The sequence below is a fragment of the Giraffa tippelskirchi genome, chromosome 6 (assembly GCF_054371585.1).
Source record: "Giraffa tippelskirchi isolate mGirTip1 chromosome 6, T2T-mGirTip1v1.2.pri, whole genome shotgun sequence".
In the NCBI taxonomy this organism is placed as follows: Eukaryota; Metazoa; Chordata; class Mammalia; order Artiodactyla; family Giraffidae; genus Giraffa; species Giraffa tippelskirchi.
Genome location: NC_137280.1, coordinates 28416505 through 28441872, shown reverse-complemented (window position 1 = coordinate 28441872; position 25368 = coordinate 28416505). Strand labels below are relative to the sequence as shown.

General features: G+C 37.9%; 1 protein-coding gene across 4 annotated transcripts in view; it reads left to right on the top strand.

Annotated features, from left to right (window-relative positions):
• CSMD3 (CUB and Sushi multiple domains 3) overlaps positions 1-25368 on the top strand; it is a 1311921-nt gene that overhangs the window by 1026 nt on the left and 1285527 nt on the right. The window lies entirely within an intron of this gene.

The window sequence follows — 25368 nt, the reverse complement described above, 5'->3', positions numbered from 1 at the left end:
ACATGCACAGACAAGGGGAGGAGGTGGGTGGGATGTAAAATTCAATCCTAAGCAGGAAGGCAAGGGACAGTCAGGATCATTGGAAGGAGACCTGTCCTCTGGGAGAAAATAGATTCCCAGCTCTGTTCTACAACTTCTCCTGCGCCCTGCTGCAAAAAAATACTCAGAAGGTGTTTATGACTCATGCTATCATTTTTGAACAACCACCTCCCCGTACTCAAGGCAGCTCGCATAGACGCGACGAATGTCGTTTTCAGTGAAGCTAGTTTCAAATCCAGAGTGTCTGTGTGTCGGGGGTGGACGGTGGGGGACGGGGGAGCTGTTGGCCCGGGCGCGCCACCTCTGTCCACACAAACTGGACGCTTCTTCCTTTGTAAAGCAGTGCCTCTCTGAACCGCAATCGGGCCGCGTCTCTATGAAACAGTTTATTGTCCAGCTTGCAGCTGGCTGTCCCCCTACAGAAGGCAGTCCATTTGCATTCAGTGGAAATGATAATTCATGTTTTGGGTGGAGGGAGTTGGAAGGGTTACCGCTGCCTCTATTAGGGACCAATGGTGGGCGACATGTCTCGAATTTTAATTGACATTCCTAAATGCCAAGAAGTCGTCCCAGGTCTCTGTGGCAGCAACTGCCTTCTAATCTCAACCTGCTCCTTAAAGCTTGACACCCGCCTTCGCCGACCCTCACCGGCCTCAGCGCAGCTCTGAGCCAAAACGCTTGTTCTCTACTGGCGCAACTACACAACCTAGTGCACAAAACACGTCTTGGGTTGCTTACAAGGGGTTCTCGTCGCCGGCTCGACGTGTGAGGAGCCTCGTATTTATGCTTAGCTCGCCTGCCACTGGGAGTCGGCGGTTAATAGATGGCCCTGGGGTTGGGCGCGAGGAGCCAGCGACAGCTCCTGGCAGGAAAAAATGTTGAGGTGGCTCCTGCTAGACGACCGGGGGGTTAAGTGCGAGTTTTCACGCGATACCTGTTGAGTCAAAACACACTGGAGAGGCAGATGGGAGAAGGAGTCTCCGAAGCTGGACGAGCACGCCAGGCTGACAAACACAGAGCCCAGCAGCCTGCGATTACAGCCCGGCTGCCCGGACCTACCATATTTCCCAGATAAGCCGCGCCGATAGAAACGAAAGGCGCGTCAGTTTGCTTTAAATGGAAATGGAAATGAGAACCCCACCCCCACCCTACCCCCTCTCCTCTCCTCTCCTCTCAGCTGCCGTACTTTGGACTGAGATAATCGATCCACTGAATACATTCCAGTTTCGGGGACATCGGGAAGAAGGGGTGTTTCACACTCTGCTTTGATCTTGTCCAAAATCAATTTTCAACGGACCATTTTTTTTTTTAATGGTAATAAGGTTCTTCATTGTCACTTATCTGCCACTTGAAAGGCATTTCCTATATTTTACAACTTGGAACGCCGTCCTCAAGATTCTGAGACACAAACTTACAGAGGATATATTCTTAAGATTTACTCCCGGTTGCCAGTGGTGCCAGTTTTTACGATTGCTTCTTCTTCTTCCCCTTCTCCTTATTTTATTTTAATTTAACCTACGTCGCAAGGCTTTTCCTAAAACCAATATCGCAGTAATAGCTTGAATGTTCTTTCTCCCTAGTGACTACGGCCGCTTTTGTCTTCCACGGTGTTTTTCTTCCGGTCTCCCAGACCCACGGGAAAGCTCGAAATGGGCAGTCTTTCTAAGGGCTCTGCAGGTTCTAATCTAGGGCTAGGGCTAAGGAAGTCTGCGGCGCGTGCTTTTCCAGGTGAACAGCTCAGGCCTTGAGAATTCCACCTTTTGTCCACACTTCATCCTTCACTATCTCACCTCTGCCTGCAACAGCAATGACAAAGAGACTCAGTGAGGGAAAACGCCTCAGAGTAGAAGCCAAAGTGGGCTTCCGTGGTAGGCCTGAATCGCTCCAGTGGTACTGGAAAGAGAGGCAACCCTCTCCGGGCGCTTTATCCCCACTGTTGTCATCTGAAATAAAACGCCATGGAGGGCACCAAATTGGGGGGTGGGGTGGGGCGGGGGCTGCTTAGGCTGATGCATGCTGAGACACGCACAGACAAACACACACACGCAGCAGAGGTTTCTGAAATGCAGCCTGCAGCCTGCCTGTTTTAGATTTCAACCAGAGAATATGTGAATCTTCAAGTCGTGCTTAAACGTCCCGCCCACGTAAACAAACACTGGCGGGGTGCTTCCCCACACTCCTCGGGAGATCCCGGGGGAACTTACAAATCGTGCGGAGGAAGGTACAGAAAACACTGACCTCCGAGGACAGCAGGTGGGAGCTAGCGTGCAACATCCCCCACCCTGTACTAGAGCCCGCTTTCAAGACTCCTTGCTGGACCCCCGGACTTCCAGAAGGATCTACGTTTCTGCGTGCTCTGGGACTCCAAGGAGATATTACTCCCGCCACAGAGCTCTTTGGGAAGAGCCGAGCTCGCAGCTTGTCTCGCAGTTAATTAGTGCTGGCAAGGGTCGCGGTGTCCACGCAGGAAGAGAGCTGCCAGCAGCGCTCAGTAGCACCTTGTGCCCACCCCAGGTGGCCAGCCGGAGGTGTCAGCCCCAGGCTTGTGCTCCGGGTCTGATAACTCTCACTTTCCCGACCTCAGGGCGACAGTCTGACCTGTCAGTATCGTTAGCAAAATTTCTGTCGTGTCTCGGGTCTCGAGAGAGCTTTACAAAGATGGTTCTGTTGGGTTAATGTCTTTACAAACCAGTAAGTGCACCCAACAAAAAGCCACCCACTGCCACCGCCACCATCAAAACCCTTCCACTGAGTCTAACAAGACTGAGTCAGCTGCTGAGAGACAACCTTCTCCTTTGGATCGGAGTCCTTGTCCTGCTGCAGTCTGGTCAGGTAGCCCTCCCTTCCAACTGTTTCCTCTGGAAATACTTCACTGCTTCTAGAAGACCAGATTCCCCTAAATATTCAGACCACTGAGGTTGAACTGAACGCCTGACTTGGCCTTTGGCGATTGTGATGGTGTGTGTGTGGGTGTGTGTGTGGGTGTGTGTGTGGGTGTGTGTGTTGCTGGAGGGGGAGTCCACGTGGATCAAGGCGGAGGAGCCTTCTGGAGGCCTCCAGGATGGGTGTGGGTGTGTGTCCGAGACGGACAGGGTGGAGGGTTACACAATGTGTGTTTCTGTTCCCGGACCCTAGCTGGTCGGTGGTGCTGCGACCACTGCTGTCAGAAGTCCCGGTGGAGGCACAGAGAAAGCTCTCTTTTCCCAAGCTGACCGCAGCGCTGCTTTCACTAAAACAACTTCTCTAACAGGCTCTTTGGGAGTTCGAAAAACTCACCGGAGAAGGAGTAATGGGGGTTGATTCCCCTCTTCCATCTCCTTCAACCCCCCGCCCTGCTCTGTCGCTGGGGGGAAAGCAAGCAGGGGGCTGTCCCAGGACTGAAACTCCACAGGGTTCTGTTGGATCCCGGGGAAAGCACAGAAGAAATGAAACAGCACATGATCCTCCCGGTTGTCCTGGGGTCCTCTCCCCGCTCCTCAGGAGAGGCCAGCTGAGGGCTGAAAGCGGGACAGGAATGGGGATTGCAGCGCAGTGCAGAATAATAGGAAGCAGAACAACCAAAGAAAGAAAGATAAATTCAGGCAGCCAGGCGACTTCCCTTCTTCTTGAGCACAGCGCCTTTAGGGAGGCTTTGCACCACCGAGTTGCTAAGCCAACCCAATTTACCGCCCTCAAAAGGCTTCAGTAGCTCCCAGAATTCTGAGCTCAACTTTCCCTGGGCAGTTACTGGTTGAAATCCTCTGAAACTGTCATTTTGCAACCCCATATTTCCAGAATATTTTGGTATTGAGGGGGTTGTTGGAGGACGTAGGGGCTGCTTTAAGCCCATGTAGAAGAGTGAGTGTGTGAGCAGAAATGATTAAGGAGCAGGTTTCAAGCTGTGGAAAACCTGATGGCAGCTCCTTTAAGATCCTTCAAGGAGAAAAGGGATAGAATTTTACTCAATAGATTATATACTCCAGGAGCATAGATTTCGTTTCAGTAGTTATTACTGTCCATGATGTTAATTAGTGTTACTATTTATGGGATAGCTGAATAGATTTGGGGTACACATCTTTTCCGTGAACACACAATTTACTGTCTGCAGAAACAGTAAAATATTAAAATAAAGCAGTAGCAAATGGCATCAATGTAGGATTTTAAAAGTGGTAAGCTCTGGCATAAGTGACATCTGATAAAACAAAAAGTAAGAAAGGTAGCAATTAATGATGCCCTCACACACATATAGAAAAAAACCTCGAATGTTAAAATACTTGTCTAGTCTCAAACACAAATAAGTGAAAGCAACTAAACATTGTTTCCTTACGTCTCCAAACATACTTCTCCTTGATATCCTGAAAGTTTTACTTTCTTCTACTTATCACAGTCTCCAGAAAAGGCTTCAGGATATTAAATACTTTCAATGTTTTGTCCAGCTTGGAAAATAACTTTGAAGCCGCAAGCAATACGTCCGGTGAGGAAACTGTTACTTCAAGTAACATGACTATTTGAGAAAATATGCCATTTGTACTTTGAATTTCAATTTTCAATGTTGGAGAGATTATAAGCAAAATGACTGAAAACCAAAAGATTAGCAAAAAATGCCTGAGTTGCCAATAAGGTCATTTTATTTTCTCTCTATATACATTAAAATATAGCTTCTTTTCTGCCTCTGTTTCCCATAGCCCTTACTCATAATCCAAAGTGGTGTGTAGTTCATACATACAGTGGCAGTTTTAATTTGGATTTTTGATGAGGTCTGGTACAACAGATAAAGTCATAATCCATTTATCTTTTCTCTTTCAAAGTGAGCAGGTGGGGTGATTCATGGTACTTTCCAGGGAGATCAATCTCCAAGTCTACAAGATTTTCTTGGAATTAGACCACTTGGAAGGCCCTCATTCTCATCAGAAATATCACTTTTACAGGAATGCCACTGAGAAAAGTCAATTTGTTGAATACTTTCCAGTATTCATGGTCTCAATGCTGGTTATCATCTTTCTTTCTCTCAAGCCTCTAATCTTACTGCTATAAAATGCATTTGTGCTATCACACCTTGTGCTAAGCTATCGCTTGGTGCTAACTAAAGATTCAAGGATTAATAATTTTTATATAATCACAATCTGTCCCCCAAAAGCCAATTTGAAACCTCTAAAATGTCAAAATTTATAAGATTATCATATGCATCATGTACCTTATAACTGGAAAACAAGAATATCAATGATAATCATGTGTCATTAGATATCACAAAATTTTCTATTTGCTCAAAAAAGATTGCACAGCAGTGATTTCAAAGTGTTCCTCAACAAGTAGTATCCTTTGTAAACTTGAATATGAATATTGAAATATGAATTCTCAGATTCCCACCCCAGGTCTATTGAAACAAATGCCCTAGTAGGTGTTTATAACAAGTCATCCAGGTAATTCTAATGTGCTCTAAAGTTTGAGAAACACTAAAGTAGAAAGAGCAAGTACTCTGGAGCCACCAAGACCTGAAGCAGAAAAAAAAAAATTCTGCGAGCAACTATCTTTGTACTAGCAACACAGTTTTCCTAAGCTTCATTTTCATTATCTATTAAAAAGGAAATTAGAATTTCAGTAGAAAGATTATGCATGCAACATATATAGTGCCTGACACTAGTAGCTATCATCACTGTCATTAAAATACACTTCCATGCACAAAGCCAGTGCATCTCACATGCTTCATCCCTAATATTACCAGCCCTAACTTGTCCACCACAGTAAATAAAAAATGTACCATCTTCTCCATAGCTATTGTTTCACTTTGGCTAAGTTCCCAGGCTATTATACATTGGAAAACCACTCTGAAATTTCTGCTTATCAACTTTACACAGTTACTCCAGGTGCTGGCTCTATGAATCAGGGGCAGAATCATAGCTTAAATATGTTACTCCTACTCCTAGGCTAATTTCATTTGTTGTATTCCAGTACGGATTTATTTTAATATTGATTGACTAATGTACTTACATGAATTTGTTAATTCATCTTGTTACAAATCCACTGTACTTACAGGGCTGGAAGAGTTCTTACATACAAGCTAGTTCACTGCTTATATTTTATACAATAAATGCACATGTCTAGAAAGGATAAGTGCTTTTTTCACTGGGTTAAAAATATAATTAGCTCCAGAATTGAGACTAGATCATTGGGCTTTCAAGTTCATGTTCAACTCTATTTCTACTGTACCTTATCAATTTTACTACAGAGTTTTCTCAGATGGCACCAATGAAGACAATCACAAATCTAATATTTGAGAACCATATGCCAATTAGTATTATATAAGAATATTAGTGACTACATGTTTTATGGTATTTTTTTTAATGCTAACTACTCATTTTGTAAAAGACAGAAAGAAACAATTTTGGAATGAAAATATTTCCTCAAACTATTATAATATGTATACCAAATAAATCATCATATATTCAAGTCTATTTTTGACATTACATGATTGTAAAAACAGAATCAGAGAACTGTTTTTTCGTCTCATAAAGAACTTAAATTCCTGGATCAGAAAGATCCCCTGGAGAAGGGAATGGCAACCCACTCCATTATTCTTGCCTGGAAAATTCCATAAACAGAGGAACCTACAGTCCACAGGATCACAAAGTGTCAGACACAACTGAGTGACTAACACTTTCACTTTTTCAAAGAACTTAGAGGGATAGTACTTAAAAATCAAAATCTTATTTATTTCTTCCCATAATATAGACATAATTTCTTATTTAAAGGCTTTTAAATCTAGAAAATCTGTTCCTACTTTATTTTATTCATGTTTTTATATATTTACATCATATTAACATAAGATGTGTGCATTCTCTCTCATCTGCATTTACATTTGCACATTTCTCTCACATGATCTAAATAAGATGATGGTATCATGTAAAACTGTACCACAGAAGTAATAGTATATTTTATAAATATTAAAATTGTAAAAACAATCAATAATCTGAAGGGCTATCTTCAATTTTAGTGATATGTGATATTTCTCTAAGGTCTCTTCAAGGTATGGAAGTAAAATTTCCAAAATAATGAATGTTGCTAAATTTGAAGTGCTTACAAGTTCAGAAAGTGATTGAATTACATAAAAAGTAATGAGTGATTCTCTGAAAAGCTGAGTTTGTAATGTTGAAGATTATAAAGTTCTTCTTACTTCCTTTGTTCTATGTTAGCAAATTTTAAAGAATTTTTTTATTCCATAGTTTAAAGTAATGGTAAGCATTTTTCTTTTTTTTTTTAACTATGACAGTTTAAGAAATGCAGTTGCATACCATTTTGAAAGGAAATTTATAAATGGAAATAGACTCTCTGAAGTGAATTTGTTAACTTTTAAATAACTGAAAAAACAACAGCTATGCTTAGTTTATACAAGTCCATCAGATTATACAAGATTCCAGAATGCTCAGAGGTGCTTCACATATGTGAAAGAACATGCGCTCAGTCATGTCTGACTCTTTCCGACCCCATGGACTGTAGCCCACCAGAGAATTCTCTAGGCAAGAAGACTGGAGTGGGTTGCCATTTCCAACTCCAAGGGATCTTCCCAACCCAGAGATTGAACCTGCGTCTCTTTTGTCTCCTGCCTTGGCAAGTAGATTCTTTACCACTGAGCCACCTAGGAAACACACTTCATATGTAGAGAGGATATAAGATGTTATTATGTTGGGGAAAATGGTACCAAAATAGGCATGTGCATTTACTGTATAAAATTTGAGCCACAAGAAGCTCTGTGCTAAGCCCTTTGAATAGAGTATGTTAACTACATCTCAAACAGTGGTTTTCTCTCTTTTTCCTGCTTAGAATTCTAACAAGCATCTTGTGAGATAGCTGTTATCTCCTATGTATAGATTATTATCTCCATTTATAAATTATCCACATTTCCTGGGGCCAGAGAGGTGCAATGACTTTCCAGGCTCATTGTTTAGCTAGTGGTTGGATGAAATCTGAAATCATAATAGATTCATAAGTTCATAGACGCATTAAACAATAAAACTATAAATGACCAAGTCGCTAATTAAATCTCTTCATTATTATGAGAAAAACTGAAATCTTGACAATTTAACTTAAAATATAGCCTAATGTTAATATCCGTTTTATATATATATATATATATCACATTGTATATATCATAGTTACAGTTATATGCAACTTCTCAGTTTTGTAATTTTCAACACCTTCACTTAACTTGCCTAACTTTACTCTCTTAATTATTCTGTAAGATGGTTGTAAAAGCTATTTTTCAGTTTTATATACAAAGTAAGTGAGGCAAAGGAACAATGCATAAGTTAAATATGTCACTATAAGACAAAAAGCTATTTAGTGTATTAAGGGCAAGAGAAAAAACCAAAACATACATTACTTAGATTTTAACCTAGTGCTCCTGAGTAAAATTTTAAAATTTATGAATGTGAATGAATTTATGGACTTCACATATAAAATATGTGGGCATAAAATTACTTACCAGTAGTATCATAAGGCTTGACAAATAAATTAAGTCTATTTGGTACTTTAATCTTCCATTTAGTTTTACAGAATTTAAGGATGAGAAAACCCTTATAACTCACTTGTCTAGTGTCTAATAGTCAGAGAATGTGCATTAGATTTATATGTGGGGGTCTGGGAAAGTTCTTTTTAAAAAAAACATTCCTATCCAAGCTTCATCCCCTTGCTCTACTTCCTACCATAATTTCATCCTAGTTAAAAGTGCAGGTGTAGGTGTACATCTTCACATAATGAGCAGACTGTTCTGAGAAATGAAGAGATTTGCCATGCAATAGAAGGCAAAACAGTCCTTCAGTTCTCTGTCCAACACATGGTTCTTTTTATTGCTGTGCTTAGTCGTTCAGTTGTCTAGGACTCTTTGCAGTCCCATGGACTCTAGCCCACCAGGTTCCTCTGTCCATGGGGATTTCTCCAGGCAAGAATACTGGAGTGGGCTGCCATGCCCTTCTCCAGGGAATCTTCCCAACCCAGGGGTTGAACTCAGGACTCCCACATTGCAGGTGGATTCTTTACCAGCTGAGCTACCAGGGTAGCTCTTCTTTTTATTGGGTACTGCTTTATGAGCTTCCTTTATATGTATGCTAAGTCACTTCAGTCGTGTCCAACTCTTTGTGACCTCATGGATTTTAAGCTACCAGGCACCTTTGTCCATGGGATTCCCCAGACAAGAATACTGGAGTGGGTTGCCGTGTCCTTCTCCAGGGGATCTTCCTCACCTAGGGATCAAACCCTTATCTCTTACGCATCTTCTGCATTGTCAGGCAGGTTCTTTACCACTAGCTCCACTTGGGAAGCATCATTTAGCCCTAATTTGTTTATGGAATAAAGCTCCTTGAGAGGAAAGACCATTGTGCCTATGCCCAAATCCTGACCAGGCTCAAAATAATATTTCCTGAAGTAATTGTGTAAGGTGACACAGATACATGAGTGTAATAACACTGGTAAATGAGAATCTTAACATGCAATCTAAGGATTAACTATAAATTAAGTGGGGGCAGTGAAATTACATAATTGTCTAAAAAAGAAAAAAATACACACACATTAAATTATACTTAAGCACTCAAAATTAGCATTAGATTTTCCTTTGAAAGTGATAAAATATATTTTTATATGCAACAGAAGTACTATTGTACTTAAGTCCTTTCTGAACTTTAGACTGTCCCAATATGAATATATACTTGTCTTTTTCTACTTGCAATATTAAAAATTTGTGAGTGTATTCTTAGAGATGTCATTTTAACCTATATTTTCAGTGTTAAAGTTCAGATAGCCTAACAATGCCCTCACATGTATTACCCATAGAATATATATATTATTTTGGACAAATTATTTAGGACATTGTTATTTTAAATAGTTTTGCATCTTAGAACATCTAGGTATAGATTTCTACACGGTTGCCAAAATTCAGGTAAAAGTACATGTACAATCTGTCTCCAAGTCTATCTCCTGCAATTATACATTCCAGAATTTTATTTAGTGATTAAAATTGACTAATTGTCAGCCAAGGATCTCCATTTTAAAAATGATCCTACTGTAATAACTCACTTTAGTCTATTCAACTTTTAAATCACAAACTGACTTGACATTTTTGTTTTCATGAGCTTGTGAAGGGAAAGGAAGCAGACTGATAATTAAAATGCCTTTTTCTTGAGCTTGTTCACATCCCATTAGCCATTTGTTTATATGTTCACATCTACTTAATAAAATTAACAGCTTTGTGTCATTGATATTATTCTAATTTCTCAAAGATCTATTTTAGTTTTCTATGGGGAATATCTTTTTTTGTTGGTCACACTCTGAGGGTTATCTGATTTGAAAGAAATATGAAGGAAAATGTTTTTAAACTTCATTTTGAATGCTTACATGCTTAGTCACTCATCATGTCTGACTCTTTGTGACCCTTTGGGCTGTAGCCTGTCAGGTCCCACCATCCATAGGATTTTTCAGGCAAGAATACTGGAGTGGGTTGCCATTTTCTTCTCCAGGTTATCTTCCTGACCTGATCAAAGCTGGGTCTCCTGTGTTTCCTGAATTGCAGGTGGATTCTTTATCCATTGGTACCTGGGTTCATCAACTGAGTTAATAAAAAATAAAATTTTAAGTTATATTTTATTGTGAGTGTTTTAATATAGAGAAGTTAAAATGAGTCTACTTCATTGTTATTCTATTAAAGCATAAAAAGATGCTGTTAAAGGACTTTAACTTCAGTTAATTCATAATTTTTAGTAATGGCTTTGTTTTTGATGTTTAAACTACATTTTTATACACAGATGGGCTTCCCAGGTGGCTCAGTGGTAAAGAGTGGGTCTGCCAATGCAGGAGATGCTGGAGGCATGGGTTCAATCCCTGGGCTGGGAAGATCTTCTGGAGCAGGAAATGGCAACCTACTCCAGTATTCTTCCCTGGAAAATTCCATGAACAGAGAAGCCTGGTGGGCTACAGTTCATAAGATCACAAAGAGTTAAACATGACTGGGCATGCATGCACACTGAGGCTTATGAAGGAATGCATGATTTCTCTGAATCTGTTATTGAAAGTGTAATTTGAATTTCCCCCAAATGTTGGTAATGAAATTATGGTAATCTATCTGTATGTTCTAATATTGAGCTCTGTGTTGCTAAAAGCTGCATTTGTGAGATAACAAATCAATGTGAGGAGAACAGGAAGAGTGAACACAATTGAATCTCCTGGAGATAAAACACAGTACCTTGAATTTATTATCTGTGTGCTCTAACTAAATCATGTAGACTAGACAAAATATTTACTCAGTGTTCACATGTATGGAGAAACCCTGACTTAAGGTTTTCTGGCTGATGTCTAAATCAAAACTACTAAACTAATTCAAATGTTTTTTGTAAACAAATTTGAATCCAGGCTGCTAATTGGTATGCCAACTTCTAGCTTAATAGTTCATAAGATGATGGAGATGATAAGCCCTCTTAAATGATGCTTGTAATAGAAATGTTGACAGGCCCATGATTGCCTGTATGAATTCGTGTTCAGTACTCTTTTCATGGCCTAAAAAAACTTTCATCTATGGATTCTACTAGTACTTGAGTGCCCTTTTATCTCTTAAATGTTTTTAAAGGAGGTCAAATAGAAACTCTTAAAATCAATTTTCTGGCAAAGTGCTAGGAAATCTTTAATATCTGTATTAGTCTGGCAGTGTTCATTAATATATTAATAGATGAAAATCATAAATGACATTTTGAACTTAATTTTTAAATATTATCAATGTGTTAAGTCCTTAGGAATCAGTCATTTTTCAATATGTTGAAGCTCACTACTTTTTACCTGTCATTGCATAGTTTATTGCAATCTGTCCATCTTAGAAAGACTAATTATGTCATTCTTTCAAAAGCAAAATTGTCAAAGGCCTCAAAAGAAATTGGAAGATGTTAGACATTTTAGGTTACATCTTTTGATTTTTCATATAAATATTTAGTTGTTTCTATCTTTTTTTTGTTGTTAAGTCAAGTTTGGTTTATTACACCTTTCATTAAAACAGTATTATTTTAAATCAAATATTATTATATTGAAACAATTTAAGTTAGGAGTTGTAAAAGATACAGTGGTCAGTAGATTTTATTTCCACAGAAAGAACCAGTGACTTATGTATCAGTTCTGAGACTTATCCTTCAGCCATCAATCATTTATGGAAGGACTGTGTTTGTCATGTCCTTGCCTTAGACAATATAAAGAGGAAAATCTAGTCACTACTTAGAAGTAGACAGTCTTCATAGTGAAGGAGGATTTATGTGAACATAATACCAAAGAAAACTGTGAAATTGTTTAGTTCTTCTATAGGATTCTTTTATCATGAAATATCAACATAGCACCTTTGTTTGCCTCTTGATGAAGGTGAAAGAACCGTTATTTACACAATCTATATGTTGTCTTTACCCTATCACAGGTAAGTATTAATATCCTACAGATATTGTTTGAAATTGTCCAATAGGTATCATTTTGTAATCTAATGTAATGTAATTTTACCTTGTAATTTTCAGTTAAAATGTTTATTGACTTCCTTCTGTTCAGTGAACTGATACTAACTACTTTATCCAGTATTAATTGAGATTCTACATGAATTTCTATAAGTGTTTGTACATTTATAAAATACTTTGTGGTCAGAAAATAGTGCTTCTTAGTCATTCTTTTTTCCATTGTTCCTGCTTCAGAACTCCTCACAGGATTCCTACTACTTTTAAATTTCAATTTGTATCTCTGTCACTTCATTTCGGAGAAGGCAATGGCACCCCACTCCAGTACTCTTGCCTGGGAAACCCCATGGATGGAGGAGCTTGGTAGGCCGTAGTCCATGGGGTTGCGAAGAGTCAGACACGACTGAGACACTTCACTTTCACTTTTCACTTTCGTGCATTGGAGAAGGAAATGGTAACCCACTCCAGTATTCTTGCCTGGAGAATCCCAGGGACGGGGGAGCCTGGTGGGCTGCCGTCTATGGGGTCGCACACTCGGACACGACTGAAGCAACTTAACAGCAGCAGCAGCAGCACTTCATTTAGTGTTTGACATAAAATAAGCCTTGAACTAAATTATCAAGGTCAACACATGCAAAGGGTAAAATAAATAAATATAACTGTAACAGATTCTGTCATAGTTTTTTATTTCTTATTTTTGCATCTTTATTGGAGACTTATGTGTGTTGGGTAAACAGTGTTTCAGTAAGTAGATTACGTTTTGTTTTGCTTTGTTTTTTGATCTGTGATTTAAAGAGCAATAGAAGGATCGGTGAATGGTTATATTGAAATGCTGTCATTTGATGAAATTCTGACATTGGAGCAATGACGATTTTGCACATAGGAGTTTAGTAGAATGATGTATCCTTACAAGGTTAAGACATTCACCAAATTTATCTTGTATTTTATATTTTCCTCATCCCCTCATGTTGATTTATTTGATGATTCATGTTATTTTAATATTAATATTTGCATCAACATCCTACTTCACAATTGCCATATTCCTTCCCCTTTCCACATTCTCACTTCTTTGTGATCTAATGATTTAATATGTAAGAAACCAGATTTAATATTTATAAATACAGCAAATATTAATTTTTTTCTATTTCTAGTTTCTAAAATATCAACAATTAATGTAAGACCAAAAGTAAACATGTCTATTGTCTATGTAAATTCATTACTGTCTGATTACTTCAGAAAAAAAAAAGTAAATTTAAAAGCTTGAGATGAAAAGGCTTTGGGTAATATCAATTGTTTTACTCAATTTGGTGCAATTAAAGGAAGGATTCCTTTGTACACCACAGAAAAATTTCCAACACTCTCCACAATACACTCTATTTAGCTCCATGTATTGAAATTCCAAGCTAATACATGGGAGATAATTTGCAGGATATGCTGACTTGGTTCCATCAATCCCCCAAAACCCACATCTAAGACCCTCCCTTTCTTTATCTTAACAAAGAAGAGTGCGGTCCCTTTACATTTCTCAAAACTATATTTTACAAACATACAAATCTGCATTGCCTTTTCATTCATTTGGTTTTTCCTTCTCAAGTTCCAATCTGTTTCTTTCAAGCAATTATTGGCAATTCACATACTGAATAATGTCCCATCACTTCATGGCAAATAGATGGGGAAACAGTGGAAACAGTGACATACTTTTTTGGGAAGGGGCTCCAAAATCACTGCAGATGGTAACTGCATCCATGAAATTAAAAGACACTTGCTCCTTGGAAGGAAAGAAGTGACCAACATAGACAGCATAGTAAAAAGCAGAAACATTACTTTGCCAAAAAAGGTCTGTCTAGGCAAAGCTATGGTTTTTCCATAGTCATGTATGGATGTGAGAGTTGGAATATAAAGAAAGTTGAGGGCCTAAGGATTGATGCTTTTGAACTGTAGTGTTGCAGAAGACTCTTGAGAGTCCCTTGAATTGTAAAGAGATCCAACTAGTCCATCCTAAAGGAAAGCAGTCCTGAATATTCATTGGAAGGACTGATGCTGAAGCTGAAACTCCAATACTTTGGCCACCTGATGCAGAGAGCTGACTCATTTGAAAAGACCCTGATGCTGGGAAAGATTGAAGGCAGGAGGTTCAGAAGGGGACGTCAGAATATGAAATGGTTGGATGGCATCACTGACTCAATGGACATGAGTTTGAGTAAACTCTGGGAGTTGGTGATGGACAGGGAGGCCTGGCATGCTGCAGTCCATGGGGTCGCAAAGAGTTGGACACAACTGAGAGACTGAACTGAGCTGAGTACTGTATAATGATATGGTCCTGTAACACAGACTTTGCTTAAAATGCAGTGGTGAAGCTCTCAAGCTGGCTTGTTTATACACAAGAGAATCTGAGAGAAGCCACCTGTAAGATGTACAGCTAGACTCCATGAAAACCATGAAAATGGATATAATTAGACTGGCACAGGGTTTCCAACAAGTGACCTTTGCCTATCTAACAAGTTCTGAGAAGGATGTTTTGATAAAAGAAACAGCTCTTACATACATTTCAGTATTTTTTAAACCCCAAATGCAGTCAGTAAAATTTTGTTGATACTGAATAAACAGAAATAAAATATGAAGTATACTCATTTTTATGAATTATATATTTCACACACATTTAAGCACAAATCTCACAATTTAAGTTTCCCTGATGTCTCAGTGGTAAAAAATCTGCCTCCCAATGCAGGAGACACAGGTTTGTTCCCTGAGTCTGGAAGATCCCCTGGAGAAGGAAATGGCGATCCACTCCAGTATTCTTGCCTGGGAAACTCCATGGACAGAAGAACCTGTCATATTACAGTCCATAGGGTCACAAAAGAGTCAGATACAATGTAGAGACTAAACAACAAACAGTAATTCACAATTTGTGAATTCTGCCTCCTATATCATTATTTCTATTCTTATGATAGCTCTTTTTTTCTCTAAAGTACATGTAAAAACACTTCCTTCAGTCAGATAAGTTATTACTTCTGATTCTCCATTTCTTTTCTCATCTTTAGGACAGAAAAAGAAACATTTTCATTGTCCACTGTTATGAACTGTGACTGTCTCTCGTGCAAGCACCTCAACCTTGAGTGATAGATTTAGCTCCTTTTTAGATCTGAGGAAGCAACTTAGAAGGGAAAGTAGCTAGCAAGTGGAGAAAATTGGGTTCACACCAGGCCTGACCAACTAAAAATCCTTGCTCTTTTCATATACCAAACAGAATTTCATCATTTCCAGGGTTTAAGGTTTCTTTTCTGGAGTGAGTATTTCCGAATGTAGAGCAATTTATTTTAAATGGTGCAAGATGAAAGAAAGGCAATAGAAACAGAGAAAGCCAAGGGTAACAATTCAGAAAGTCCAGACTCCTCATGTTGCCAGAGGGACAGGCTTGAATACTTTATTAAGTTATAGGTTGTTGCTAGAATGAAAAAATAAAAGTATGTATGTAAGTATGTATATGGGGCTTCCCAGGTGGCATTAGCGGTAAAGACATCACCTGCCAATGCAGGGGATGTAAGAGACATGGGTTAGATCCCTGGGCCAGAAAGAACTCCTTGAGAAAGAAATGGCAACCCACTCCAGTATTCTTGCCTGGAGAATCCCATGGATAGAGGAACCGGCTATAGTCCATGAGGTTGCAAAGAGTTGGATAAGACTGAAGCGACTTGGCATATGTGTACGGGAAGTCCTTAGGTGCTATGACATTATAGTTAGGAATTACGTTTAGTATACCTGAAGCAGTACTTTTTTCTTTCTATAAATTAAAATAGATAGTGTATGTATAAGGTCTCATTCCATATTTACTTGTATTTCTTATTTTTAATAGCCCAGACTTTATGGAAACTGTCTGTGAATTTATTTTTTTAGAAGTATAAAAAATATGAAACATGTTTCCTTAACTAATGACTTATTCTGTAAAAAGGAAAATGTCAAAAATCTTAAATCACCCAGCATGGGATCTCCATGCCTTAATAAGTACTTTCTAAACAGAGTAAGCACTCAATAAATATTTGGAGGCTTGAATTGGATTATAGTTAATTGAATTCATTCATTTAGTTTAGGTCCAATCTGTACTGAGAAAAATCAATCTATATTGCCCTAATCTTTCAGTTGTTATCCACTTCACCTGTCTCTAACTCCATTGATGATGGCTGCTGATATCCATTTGGAATGTTTTGTAGAAAACAAAATAATTTATAAGAATGTTGTGTATTTAGTGTATAAAAGTATGAATCACCTTTGCTCCTTTCATTTTGAATATATAAGCCAGTTGCTTTCACTTGAATGGTCTGTACTAAAGTCCCTTATCTCAAAACATCACTGCTTCCATTTGCATTACAGTAAGAACCCAAAGAATTACTGAGCCCTGATAAATTACCATCTTTGCATGAAATGTTCCCTTGGTATCCCTAATTTTCTTAAAGAGATCTCTAGTCTTTCCCAATCTGTTGTTTTCCTCTATTTTTTGCATTGATCGCTGAGGAAGGCTTTCTTATCTCTCCTTGCTATTCTTTGGAACTCTGCATTCAGATGGGAATATCTTTCCTTTTCTCCTTTGCTTTTCATTACTCTTCTTTTCCCAGCTATTTGTAAGTGCTTCTCAGCAGCCATTTTGCATTTCTTTTCTATGGGGGTGGTCTTGATCCCTGTCTCCTGTACAATGTCACGAACCTCTGTCCATAGTTCATCAGGCACTCTGTCTATCAGATCTAGTCCCTTATACAGTGTCACTTCCACTGTATAATTATAAGGGATTTGATTTAGGTCATACTTGAATGGTCTAGTGGTTTTCCCTACTTTCTTCAATTTAAGTCTGAATTTTGCAATAAGGAGTTCATGATCTGAGCCACAGTCTGCTCCCAGTCTTGTTTTTGCTGACTGTATAAAGCTTCTCCATCTTTGGCTGCAAAGAATATAATCAATCTGATTTCGGTGTTCACCATCTGGTGATGTCCATGTGTAGAGTCTACTCTTGTGTTGTTGGAAGAGGGTGTTTGGTATGACCAGTGCATTCTCTTGGCAAAACTCTATCAGCCTTTGTTCTGCTTCATTCTGTACTCCAAGGCCAAATTTTCCTGTCACACCAGGTGTTTCCTGACTTCCTACTTTTGCATTCCAGTCCCCTATAATGAAATTTCATGCAAAGATGGGCTCAATAAAGGACAGAAATGGTGTGGATCTAACAGAAGCAGAAGGTATTAAGAAGAGGTGGCAAGAATACACAGAAGAACTGTGCAAAAAAGATCTTCACGACCCAGATAATCATGATGATGTGATCACTCACCTAGAGCCAGACATCCTGGAATGTGAAGTCAAGTGGGGCTTAGGAAGCATTACTAGGAACAAAGCTAGTGGAGTTGATGGGATTCCAATTGAGCTATTTCAAATCCTCAAAGATGATGCTGTGAAAGTGTTGCACTCGATATGCCAGCAAACCTGGAAAACTCAGCAGTGCCACAGGACCGGAAAAGGTCAGTTTTCATTCCAATACCAAAGAGAGGCAATGTCAAAGAATGCTCAAACTACCGCACAATTGCACTCATCTCACACGCTAATAAAGGAATGCTCAAAATTCTCCAAGCCAGGCTTCAGCAATACGTGAACCGTGAACTTCCAGATGTTCAAGCTGGTTTTAGAAAAGGCAGAGAAACCAGAGATCAAATTGCCAACATCCACTGGATCACCGAAAAAGCAAGAGAGCTCCAGAAAAACATCTATTTCTGCTTTATTGACTATGCCAAAGCCTTTGACTGTGGGATCACAATAAACTGTGGAAAATTCTGAAAGAGATGGGGATACCAGACCACCTGACCTGCCTCTTGAGAAACCTGTGTGCAGGTCAGGAAGCAACAGTTAGAACTGGACATGGAACAACAGACTGGTTCCAAATAGGAAAAGGAGTACGTCATGGCTGTATATTGTCACCCTGCTTCTTTAACTTATATGCAGAGTACATCATGAGAAACACTGGGCTGGAAGAAGCACAAGCTGGAATCAAGATTGCTGGGAGAAATATCAATAACCTCAGATATGCAGATGACACCACCCTTATGGCAGAAAGTGAATAACTAAAGAGCCTCTCAATGAAAGTGAAAGAGGAGAGTGAAAAAGTTGGCTTAAAGCTCAACGTTCAGAAAACTAAGATCATGGCATCTGGCCCCATCACTTCATGGGAAATAGATGGGGAAGCAGTGGAAACAGTGTCAGACTTTATTTTTGGGGGCTCCAAAATCACTGCTGATTGTGATTGCAGTGATGAAATTAAAAGACGCTTACTCCTTGGAAGGAAGGTTATGACCAACCTAGATAGCATATTTAGAAACAGAGAAATTACTTTGCCAACAAAGATCTGTCTAGTCAAGGCTATGGTTTTTCCAGTGGTCATGTATGGATGTGAGATTTGGACAGTGAATAAAGCTGAGTGCTGAAGAATTGATACTTTTAAACTGTAGTGTTGGAGAGGACTCTTGAGAGTCCCTTGGACTGCAAGAAGATCCAACCAGTCCATCCTAAAGGAGATCAGTCCTGGGTGTTCATTGGAAGGAGTGATGTTGAAGCTGAAACTGCAATACTTTGGCCACCTCATGCGAAGAGTTGACTCATTGGAAAAGACCCTGATGCTGGGAAGGATTGGGGGCAGGAGGAGAAGGGGACAACAGAGGATGAGGTGGTTGGATGGCATCACTGACTCGATGGACATGGGTTTGTGTAAACTCCGGGAGTTGGTGATGGACAGAGAGGCCTGGCGTGCTGCGATTCATGGGGTCGCAAAGAGTCAGACACGACTGAGGGGCTGAACTGAACTAATAAATTACCATTGCTATCAAAAATAATGTTCATTGTGAGGCCTCTTTAGTACATATTTTCAAATAATACTCAATACATCAGAGAACAAATTAATTTGGAATATTATAATTATTCTCTGTCTCTGAAATGATAGGATCGAATATGAATTCTAATCCCATCTAAATACTGGCAAAATGACCATAAGTACTATCTTGACTTTAGGTGCAGTTTCCTTATCTTTTTATATTCTCTGTAATTTTAACATTATCATAAAAGCATATGAGTCAGTATCAGAAAGGACTTTATACATTGCCACCAATCATGACTACTGCAACACTAACTACTGTATTATTTATTTGAAAATAATCTAAACACATTTACTTAATTTATCCAAAAACATTAATATAAGTAAAAGATGACGCATCTCTCAAACATTTAATGTCAGGTTTTACATCTTCCTTTATATTCGTTAGGATAACATGGTATTCAAGATTAGCCTTGAGGTAGATGCTCTTTTCTGTAAGTCATCAGGCTCCTTGATAAAGAGAGTAATCACACCCTAACCCCAAATAATTGGTTTTGTAAATCAACATTAGCTACATATTGGAATTGGTTATATGTATATTCTTTGCAATTAAAAAGTTAAAATATGGTCTTTATACCTTTTTAAAGTTTTAATTAAAGAATAAATGTTAAACTTTATTGATTATTTTCTTGGTTTTATATATCTGATTATATATATATATATATATTTTTTTTCTATTTTTCTCTGTTAAAGTGTTGAAATGTATTAATCATTTCCCCTGCATGGTGGCCAGCCTTGCAACCTTGGGATAAACCCTGGTTAACCCTAGTTGGCACATTCTTTCACACATGATTATATTCTATTTGCCAATGTTTGGTTCATTTTGTCTCTGGATTCATTAATAAACAATTTTTTTGTTCTTAGAAATTTGGAGTATGAAAAGCTTATTTCTTTAAATTATTTCCTAATACTCTCTGTTTTCCTTTCTAATCATATTTTGCTCAGCTTTGGCACCTCATAAAACTGTTTGTGGGCTTCCCTGGTGGCTCAGACAGTAAAGAATCTGCCTGTAATGATCCCTGGGTTGAGAAGATCCCCTGGAGAAGGGGATGGCAACCCACTCCAGTATTCTGGCCTGGAGAATTCCATGGACTGTATAGTCCATGAGGTCGCAAAGAGTCGGACATGACTGAGGGACTTTCACTTTCATTTTAATACTGTTTGTATTCATTTCTGTTAATTACATTTCTCCAAAGAATTTAATAATGTCCACCTAATTCATCATATTGTTATTTACATTCTTGATTTTATTTTGTTTTTTTTGTTATTTTAAATTAGTTTATTTATCTATTTTTTAACTATACAATATTGTATTTGTTTTGCCATACACTGACGTGAATCCACCATGGGTGTACATGTGTACGCCTTTTATTTTCTATACTATTTTCTTTTATTTGGATTTGAACCCAGAGTTAAGAATTCTGTTAATATTTTTCTAGGAATAAAAATGTAAATATAATTATCATGCTGCTTCCAATTATATTATTTTTTAGTCTTACTACTTCCATGTTTATTTTTCTGTCTTCTGAACTCAGGAAGAGACATTTCACTGTTTGTTTTTTTCTTTCTTTATGTCTTGCTATGGCATGTAAAACATTTATTCCAAATATTCTTTTCAGAAAATATTAATCTCATATGTCAAACGTTATTTTTATATTTTAATTTTTGATTCTGAGTCTCCTTCCTTGTTTAGCCAATACATATGAGAATTTGTTTTATTTTACAACTACATACTTTAGTTATTTGTAATTTAGAAGTGTATTGATTGATATATGGTACATAATAAGGCTTTTCGACTATTATGTATATCTATGTCACACAGTATCTAAACAAATTTTTAAGTTATGTAAATCTGAGATCAATTTTAATAGAGTCTAATTTTTGTGCAATTCTTCTTTAGCATATCATAATTAATTTTTTTACCTTCACAATATGTTTTTTGAGATTTTCAATTTTTACTCTATTTTAATTGCTATTTTTAAATTAGTTTTTAAAGTGCTTCCTTAGGATATAGTCTGAAGTATGAATATGTAAATCATAAGTTTCATGGACTTTTTTGGACATGTTCACTTCAGTAAGCATTTGTTGAGCTCCGCTTTTCTAAGTCTACTAAAGTCTAAGTCTAGAATGCAGGACTTGAAAGAGTCAGAAAGTGGTAAATAATGGTCTCTACACCAATAAAATTCAAGATTCATTCTAATGGGAATGAAATTCTTGTGAATAAATAATTATAAAATACACTAATAAATAGTATTATAAGGGGAATTCAAAGCACTATAGGAGTTAAGAGGGCAGATTGATGAACCACCTTGAGAAAGAAGTTTCATGGCAGAATGATGATTTAAGCCATGTACTGGTGTTTTGAAAGCTAGGGGCATGAGAAAAAAATGGCACTCCATTACCCAAGGACTTTAATATGTACCATCATTTTATCTTACCTTTCCTAAATCTGCCCCATTACCAAGTGCAACTTTGTATACAGAGCAGCCCCTTCAACGAATCACCAAATCATGTTCCTATATATGTCTTTTGCCTCCATGAAGCAAACTTTAAAACTGTATTGCTTTGGCTTCACAATGAAGTATACTAAAATCTGACTACATGCCAAGACTATGCTTTTTTTTTTTTTTTGGTGATTTTACATGTATACTAGATTTTAGACCATTGTTTACTTTTTAATACGCGGAAATTCTATTTTACTCCTGTAACCAACCCAATTGTATCGAGATGATTCTAATACCTAGCACACAGAGTAGCTATGGTATTAATGTCATTTTCTATAATTTTCCAATCAGTTATTCCTGGCTAAATTTCTCCAAGCAAGGTTGCCCTCTGTTGGAGCATTCCAAATACATGAATCATGAAATTCTAACTGAAATTATTGCCATTTTTGTTTGACCAGTGATGTAGTTCTGCCTTTTGTTTGACTTCTGGATATTGTTATTGAGACACATCTAAATCTGATAGTAACCTGTTGAGGCTGACCATAGGCTCCAGAGGAAAGTGCGTCCATATATTGTCATCGATTCCTTGGTGGTTTAGAAGTGTGGGGAGCCTGTGAAGGAACCAGTCATTTTGAACAGAATAGAGGTTAATCAGTCTATACTTGAGTAAAACAGATAGAATATAGTATTCTTCATCTATCATATGTTTGTCATTATGTTTCTTGTGTGTGAGTATATTTATTTTTGCTTTCTCATTCTATTTATGCTATTCCTGGAGTGGATTTTAAATATTTTTATTTTAAACAAAATAAGCCCATTCCCTAGTTTAAAATATATCCCCAACATCTTCACCTTGTTGAAATACTATCTTTCCTCTTCAGATGCTCTCTAGTTGAAATTAAACTCTCCACCACTCTAAAATTTCGTTTGTATCAGAATTACAGTTCTTACCACAATCTGCCTTATATTCAGTAATTTACGCATTTTAAAGTTTCTTCATGTTACAGAGAAATATAAAAGGTCAATGGCTGTGTACTTAGCAATCTTATATTTCCAAGGAATCCTGCACAAGGCTCTAGAGGAAGGAATGATTAATGTAGGTTGCTTTAAATCATTCTGAAAAACAACAAAACATTAATTGATCTACCATTTTCAGACACACTAAACATTATTTTACGTATTTTTTAATTTATTAATTAAATAATAGATGCATTAATAGTTATCCTTTTTCTTAACTTTTGTTATAATTGGCTTTTCATCCTCCCATGATGTTCTCTAATTTGTTATTTGATTTAATTTGTGCTGATTAGCCTGTACTTTGTTAATGTTTTAATTTTCTCTTGCTTGTCTTTTTTAAGTTTCAGAATCTGAAACGTCTCTTAAAGCATTACTTATATTTCTGAAAATTTATGGACACATTATTTCAGGTATCTTTTATCAAAGAGAAAAACTGACAAAGCCTATAGCATACAGTTCTGTTATATTTATTACTCTTAGGTATTCCCACTTCTTCAGTGTGTTTTATCTTAACTCATTCATTAACTCTAACCTTCATGAACTTATATTTTCTTTGAGGTATGAAATAATGATATTGTTCAAGTTATATCTGAAGTTTGCTTTAAAAAATCCCATGTACCTTTATGTAACTTCCTACTATCTCTATTGAAATTAACTTTCTGATCATAAAAAAAAAAAACATTTTGAAGCCATGATTTCCTCACAGCTTTTACTTTCTCCTGTGTCTCCATTTCATTGTATTTAAATTCTTGGAGTTAAAGCAGATACTTTTTTAAAAAATTTGCATTTTTCAAACTACCTGTCTGTATTATTGCTTGATTCATCGAAATTATTACTTTCTCTTTTGTTTCAAGTTTGCAAGTTTTATTTTGAAAGTTATTTTCCTCAATTTTAAACATTTAAGTGTATTTTAATACTTCTAGTTTCATTTTTTATTGAGCATGAGATTTTTTTTTTTGAGGAATGAAAGCAGTGTGACATGCTTTGCTCTGAGAGGCACCACTATCTGTTGAGTTCAGTTCAGGTCATTTCAATTACTCAGTCGTGTCCAACTCTTTGCAACCTCATGGACTGAAGCACGCCAGGCCTCCCTGTCCATCACCAACTCCTGGAGTTTATTCAAACTCATGTCCATTGAGTCAGTGATGCCATCCAGCCGTCTCATCCTATGTCATCCCTTTTTCCTTCTGCCTTCAACATTTCCCCGCATCAGGGTCTTTTCAAATGAGTCAGCTCTCTGCATCAGGTGGCCAAAGTATTGGAGTTTCAGCTTCAGCATCAGTCCTTCCAATGAATATTCAGGACTGATCACCTTTAGGATGGACTGGTTGGATCTCTGTGCAATCCAAGGGACTCTCAAGAGTCTTCTCTAACACCGCTGTTCAAAAGCCTCAATTCTTCTGGCTCAGCTTTCTTTATAGTCCAACTCTCACATCCATACATGACTACTGGAAAAACCATAGCCTTGACTAGACGGACCTATGTTGGCAAAGTAATGTCTCTGCTTTTGAATATGCTGTTTAGGTTGGTCATAACTTTCCTTCCAAGGAGTAAGTGTCTTTTAATTTTATGGCTGCAGTCAACATCTGCAGTGATTTTGGAGCCCAAAAAAATAAAGTCAGCCACTGTTTCCACTGTTTCCCCATCTATTTGCATGAAATGATGGGATCGGATGCCATGATCTTAGTTTTCTGAAATGGTTGAGCTCAATTAGTTGAGCTTTAAACCAACTTTTTCACTCTCCTCTTTCACTTTCATCAAGAGGCTCTTTAGTTCTTCCTCAATTTTGCCATAAGGGTGAGGTCATCTGCATATCTGAGGTTATTGATATTTCTCCCAGCAATCTTGATTCCAGCTTGTGCTTCCTCCAGCCCAGTGTTTCTCATGATGTACTCTGCATATAAGTTAAATAAGCAGGGTGACAATATACAGCCTTGACGTACTTCTTCTCCTATTCGCAACCAGTCTGTTTTTCCATGTCCAGTTCTAACTGTTGCTTCCTGACCTGCACACAGGTTTCTCAAGAGGCAGGTCAGGTGGTCTGGTATTCCCATCTCTTTCAGAATTTTCCACAGTTTATTGTGATCCACACAGTCAAAGGCTTTGGCATAGTCAATAAAGCAGAAATAGATGTTTTTCTGCAACCCTCTTGCTTTTTCGATGATCCAGCAGATGTTGGCAACTTGATCTCTGGTTTCTCTGCCTTTTCTAAAACCAGCTTGAACATCTGGAAGTTCATGGTTCACATATTGCTGAAGCCTGGCTTGGAGAATTTTGAGCATTACTTTACTAGCATGTGAGATGAGTGCAATTGTGTGGTAGTTTGAGCACTCTTTGACCTTGCCTTTCTTTGGGATTGGAATGAAAACTGACCCTTTCCAGTCCTGTGGCCACTGCTGAGTTTTCCAAATTTGCTGGCATATTGTGTGCAACACTTTCACAGCATCATCTTTTAGATTTGAAATATCTCAGCTGGAGTTCCATCACCTCCACTAGCTTTGTTCATAGTGATGCTTCCTAAGGCCTACTT